At 30.8% G+C, this 6,620-nt stretch overlaps 1 pseudogene; it reads right to left on the bottom strand.

Annotated features, from left to right (window-relative positions):
• Nucleotides 1-5,947: 5,947 nt before the first annotated feature.
• Nucleotides 5,948-6,620, bottom strand: part of LOC106302732 — a 5,085-nt pseudogene continuing 4,412 nt past the window's right edge.

Raw genomic sequence — 6,620 nt, 5'->3', positions numbered from 1 at the left:
CTTTTTATCCATCTTGTTGATCCTGAGTGGCTAGCTCATCTTTAGCTAGTTCCCACCCTGCACCTTAGCCTTTATTCCACCTTCATGCATTTGTTTTTCAGTGTCATATGTGCAGATATGTGCAAAAAGGTCGGAGAGGAAAGGATCAACACAGCCTTTTACTCGTTACTGCTGCAGAAATTCATTCAGAAAGAAGAACAAGCAGATTTAGAGAGCAACTGCTCCAAAACCAATGAACTGCGCAAGAGCAAGGGTGGAGAACCAGAATGGTTGCAAAATTAGAACCACTAGTGGCACTCAGAACCATCATGTATTACCTCCTTCTCCGTCACATCACCCAAAAAAAAAACGAAAATAAGGTGATGGAGAAGGGGAAAAAATCAAAGAAACATGAGCCACAAGGAAGGTCGAGCAAGAAGTTGGTACCAAGTATTGAAGAGTATGTAGAGGAAAGTAGAAAGCAGAACAATCAGTCGTCTGTTCCGTCATCAGAACAGTCTCACCTGATAGAGCAAAAACGAGTAGAGGCTGAGGACATCAACTGGATCTACCCTCTCTTGCCATTTTGTGCGATATCCTGCATCCTCTACAATGAAATGGTAGCCCCTAAACACTTTTAACTCCACCATTAAATAGCATGTTTAACACCTAGCCCGTCTACCCTGAATAGTGCATGTGATGAGAAGCTCAGCTACTCTTAAATGAATGTAGGGAGTTCTGTATCGATAGTGTTGCTTTTTCAGGTTTGCGATGTAGAGTATGGAGCCGATTTTTGAACAGCAGTCAGTGGGGTTCCGGTAAGGGTGTGTTGTCCTAGTTTTACTGCTTATATGGTTCAGAGATTCGTGGTTAAAGTATGGTTGCTGAGAATAGAAGAGTTTCCACACTTTCAAACCTTTCTCCCTGTTCCTGATACTTGACATTGTTTGAGGACAAACAAGGATCTAAGTCTGGGGGAATTGATATATGATGTTTTTGACATCATTGTGTTATGGTGTTTTTGACATCTTTTTAGAGACATTTCAGGTCTGGAGAAGATTGAAGAGCTTAAAGAATAGGCATGAAGAAAAGAGCAAGGATTGGAGATTTCCCCTGAAGAACAATCCGCGGAGCAGTCTGACGGTCGATCCTACCAGGAACAGCCAAACGATTGTTCTCGATAATTATGGAAGTTTCCATATCTTCCAAAGATTTGCCCTAGTTGCTGACTCTCCACTCTGAAGTCTATGGGCGCCTCCATATAAAAGCGACCCCTATCTATCTTATTTCTTTACGCTAGTTTTTTGCAAAAAAGACCTAGACCTATTCTTGGATATTGCTATTGTAAGGGAGACGGCTCCTCTTCTTGACAGAGAAGATCATCCTGAACCCCATTGTTTTACCTTTGATTTACATGCAGTATTATTCAGTTATCATGTCTTGTTCGTCTTGTGTTATGGCTGAGTAGTCGGCTAGCAGGTTCTATGGTGGTAAACGCAAGGTTACACATATATAAGCACTTATCGTTTCTTCGGTCATTCTAGTTCTTAATGCTAGTTCTAACCTGATCAATTATTGCTAGATCTTAGGTCCGATCACCCACTAACCGTGTAGTAGTCTACCTGATATCGAATGAATGAGCTGAACATCTCTAGCCAGCGAAAGTAGATGCTAGAGTGTTCAGTGAACTTATCGGACTTGATCTCTATAGCTTGCGACCGATCCTTGATCCAAACGATAGTTTAGGCGTCTAGGTCGGACCGCAAAGGGAACATCACCACGACAGTGGGATGTTCTACTAAGAGTGATCCGTGTTCTAGATCGTGTCTTAACGAGCTTGAATAAATGTTTGGCTAAATTTTAACACTCGATGAGAAACCCTAGATCAGCTTATCCTTAATATCAAATCTAAACCTTTTAAAAATCTTTTACTTTACTTGCAAGTCACTACTTAATTCAAAACCCATTTTAGTTTTAGCCAAGTTGAAAACCCATAAGAATAAAGTGTAGACTGGTCCTCTGGATTGAATCTCAATTACTACAATTATCACTGTTAACTTGACAGTAGGAAAGGTTCAGTTTTAGTGTATCACTCTTCTGCAAAAAGATACAAGATTTACAATCAACAAATGAATACAACAATATACAATAGTCAAAAACAAAACAAAGATATGTATCATCATTAAACATTCAGCTAACTGGGAATCATTATCTTTGAGCTTCTTAATAATGATATCCGCTAGATTACGTTGAGGAGGCGCGATCTTAACAAAGAATGGCTCAAACAACTTATCGCCATCTTAAAAAAAAAGAAATATGATTCTCATCTTGATTCACACAATAAATAAAATATAAGCATGAAGAGCAAACGAACTTTGTATCATCCAAACATATTCCATCTAAAACAATGAAGGAGACTTCTTTTGTAATGTTTAACACTGAAACAAAAAATAAAACGTTGTAGAGAGTAAAGGTGCTCACTTGATAACTATCATAATCCAACTGTCTAAAATAATCAATGTATCTGCCTCCTCAATCAATTTCTTCTCCTCTCGGCATTCAAGGCAGAGGAAGCAGACAACATGGAGGTGATGGGGTTCCTCTCGGCGCTTTTTTCATCCACGATCTGTTTTTTTTTCAGGGTAAGGTCTACTTTCATGATCTTCGAGTTTAGTGAATCAAGTTATATGTACATATGTTATAACAAGTAGTGTATTATCAATCAAAATTACACATCCATGTGATAATGTTACATATCTTATATTTTCAACATATATGACATTATAATTTATAAACCATATGAAAAATGATCATGATATACATTGATGTTTAATAATATTAAATCATATGTGCATGTAATATCATTACCCACTTGGTGATTAATTTAACACATAGTATTTATTACAACTATTAAAATATACAATATTTTAATTATAATATTTTAAATATTTGATGATGAAATTAATTTAGATAAGATCATATTAATTTCCAGTTTGGTGATAATCATGGTAATAGTTTACTATAGTAACATAATAAATTATATATTATAATTATACCATAATATTACTTTCAACTAGATCATGTGGATATTTATGGTTTATTCCCATAACTATAATATCACTATCACGATATTGTATAATCATCTATAATACTTAATCCCTACTATTGAATTGTTAATCTTGATAATCATCATATAATCATTGAAATTTCAATCACATTAGGCGAAAAAATAAATTACTATAATAATTTCATAAACCCGTGGAATCCACTTAATATTAAATGAGATATTAACTCAAATTGTTATAATACATTTCCTTTAATCTATTACAAAGTATTAACATACAATATTACCCATATTATCATGATTCTATCATACTTCTTTCAGCATATGAATTTAGACTATTAAGATATTAAGTGATATTTTATTTGTATGCGATCATATGTCTTTTACATATTCTGTATTTGAGTTATACATAATAGAATGAGAATAAGAATCAACTTCAATAATAGAAGTCAAAATCAAATTACTTGATAACTATAGTGCATGTAATATTTAATTTAGCATACAATATAGTTCTGAAGTTGGTTTTTATTCAGTCAGAAGACTTCAGTATCGAGACGAAATCAGGTATTGATATAAATCATATAAGGAACAAATATACAAGTATTGGTATTTGTATAAACGTTTAACTTTCAGAATTATACTAATATACTATATAATAATATTAAAGTTGATATATGTAGTACTTACCAATATGTGATTAATACAAAAGTTTGTACATTTAAAATATGTTATCGCACTTTCGCATCAGGCGATACCAGCTTATCGTGTTTGGAGATATGACAATTTCTTCAAGATTCTAATCAAACTAAAATGAATCAAGATGTAATAAGCTTGATTTAGACACAAAAATTATTGGAGAATCACAATGAAGTTGAATCAATATCATAGGAGTTAAAATGAACAAATTATCCTGCTTTCAACTAAAGTGATTTCAACTTACACTGTTTGGTTAACAATTTAATTGTGATTATACAACATAATCAACAACTCGTAATAATAGTATTCAAGTTAATGGTATAAAAGTATGAAAATTATCATTTTATGTTATTACACTTTGAATATTATCCCACTTATGATTATTATTATGAACATTTATTGAGATCACATCAATGTAGAAGTTATGTTTTTACACACCTTCTACACTTATAAGTTTATGATTTATATGATCTATTACTACATTTCTTTTAGTAAAGTTAATTTTGATTAAACATTTATGTGTCATGACATTATATATATAAGTATCAATAAGATCATAAGAATATATTACCTTTAGGAGTTATGATAAAAAAGTTATCATATACTTTCAATTGATGTGATTCCAACTTAACATGTTTGCAGATAGGGAAATTTCTTTGATTATAATCAACCCATAATGAGTCACAATAAATAACTTAAATATGTTTATAAACTGTTTCCTATAAACAACTGATTGTTCAACTCCTAAATTTTGGAGAACATCATTAAATCAATTCAGATATTTTCATAATTCATTATCCACAATTTAGTCAAAATTATCTTTCTATGATTATTATAATTAATTGTTACCAACATATAATATTAATAGTAAAAATCTTATAAATGTTCTCATTATAGTATATAATATTCAATACTATGTATTTTAATTAGCACTCATATCTTCTAAATATTGTACACTATTATCTAAATAATATTAATTGTAATGAATGATTATATATTGATAATTAGGTAATTATATATATATATATATATACATAACGTTTTCAAGAATTGAATACATAATTAGAGTGTTAACAATATCAAATACATGTATTAGTTTGACTTCAATCTACCTAGTGGCGAAGATAAATTTTTGGTTAAAAAACACTTTTGTAGAGGATTTAGATTTTCTTTTAAAATTTCTAATTTTCCTGCAGGTTAATAATCTTAGGCATGGATTGCAATTGTTCGCTTCAAACAAACCTATAACTAAAATTTCAACAGGAGGATCAAGTTCTTTATAGTTTATAAGTTGATGTTTTCTATTCCTTACTTCATTAAAAATCTGTTACAAATGAGCAATTTGTTTTGGTTATTATGTTGATATGAAATTAGAACACTAGAGGATTTTCAACCTCTCCACTTGCTTTTATTTTTTGGAGATCCAGTTTCAGGTTTTTTTTCTTCTTTTGCTACTTTTTTTGTAAAAAAGACAATCTTATGTTTTACTCAAGGGCATTTTTTCTACCATTAAAAAGTCATTTCGTATATAATATCATCTTTTTGTTGGTAATTGTTTTCATAAAACAAAAAAGTTAACAATCTCTTTTGATTCCCACAAAGGTAGAAAGTATAGTTTCATCATTATTATTGAGGTTATAGGCTATGGATATGTATGGTGGAAGGTAATAATATTTCACCATGTTTGAGCTACTTAAAATTGTTACATCCTCTTTTGAAGTGCTGTAAAAATACTTTTTTCTTACTCAAGATCATTAAATATTACAGATAATAAACTAGAAACAGATTTATACAAAAAATAATAAAAAAATCCACCTTATAAAATCGTGCGAGAACAAAAAATTACAATAAAATCAAACTACTATATTAAATTATCTGCAAGACTGTAACCCACCAACTACTAACTGAAACATGAAAATAATACAAAGCAATGCCAACTTTGGGTAATAACAAAATCGCTAAAACCATTCTTAAAAGGATTCACGACAAATCTTGAATTTCAGAGTAAAAGATCACGACAAATCTTTAATTTCAGTAATAAAATAAAATATTTAATTCTTAAAATATTATTTCTATTAAGATCACGACAGATCATAACAAAATCGCTAAAAAAAATCATATAATAAAATATTTAATTCTAACTTAAACATTAAGCAGAGTCATCTTTTTGTTCTTGCAAAACCAAAACACTACAAAAATAAATAAGAATCAGTCCTTTTCCATTGGCACTTCAGACATGTCAAGCCTATCTTCTTTAATCCTATTGTTGAGAAGGTAAACAGCATTCAAGAAGATAACATAACATAACTCATATGAAAAATAATTGAAAAAAGAATTAACAAGATATAAAAGGTTACAATTAGTCAACATAGGATCATCTCTCTCTCCATGGTTTCTGCTAATCCGAAGCTCTCTCACAATCTCTGGAGTAACCTACAAATAACATCAACAACCTAATAAGTAGTGATTCACAATACAATACAAAGATAATCTTTAATTTTTAAAAGGTCGAGAAAATGTCCTACAAGATGGTGTTTTTGCCTCTTGACACTACAAAAAAAGTCTACATTGATAGCACATTTTTATAGCACGTTTTACTAAATTGCTATTGTAGATAATTAAGAAATTTTCATATTATATCATAGCGTTAGATAAATGCTATAATATAATTAAATGCTACGATAAAGTTTCAACAAGCGGGAACCTAAAACTAAATTTTACCTTAATGAAAATCACTAAACTAATCATTATCCTTCTCCTAACTCTCATTTTCCCACCCTCAACTCTCACCTAAACCACCTAAACCCTATCTTTGTTATTCCCTTTCCTTTCTAGGGTCTGAGTCTGAGACACGAGTGCACAAAAAAAGAAAAAAAAAAAA

The sequence above is a fragment of the Brassica oleracea genome, chromosome C7 (genome assembly GCF_000695525.1).
Source record: "Brassica oleracea var. oleracea cultivar TO1000 chromosome C7, BOL, whole genome shotgun sequence".
Lineage (NCBI taxonomy): Eukaryota > Viridiplantae > Streptophyta > Magnoliopsida > Brassicales > Brassicaceae > Brassica > Brassica oleracea.
This window is presented reverse-complemented; position numbering and strand designations above follow the sequence as displayed.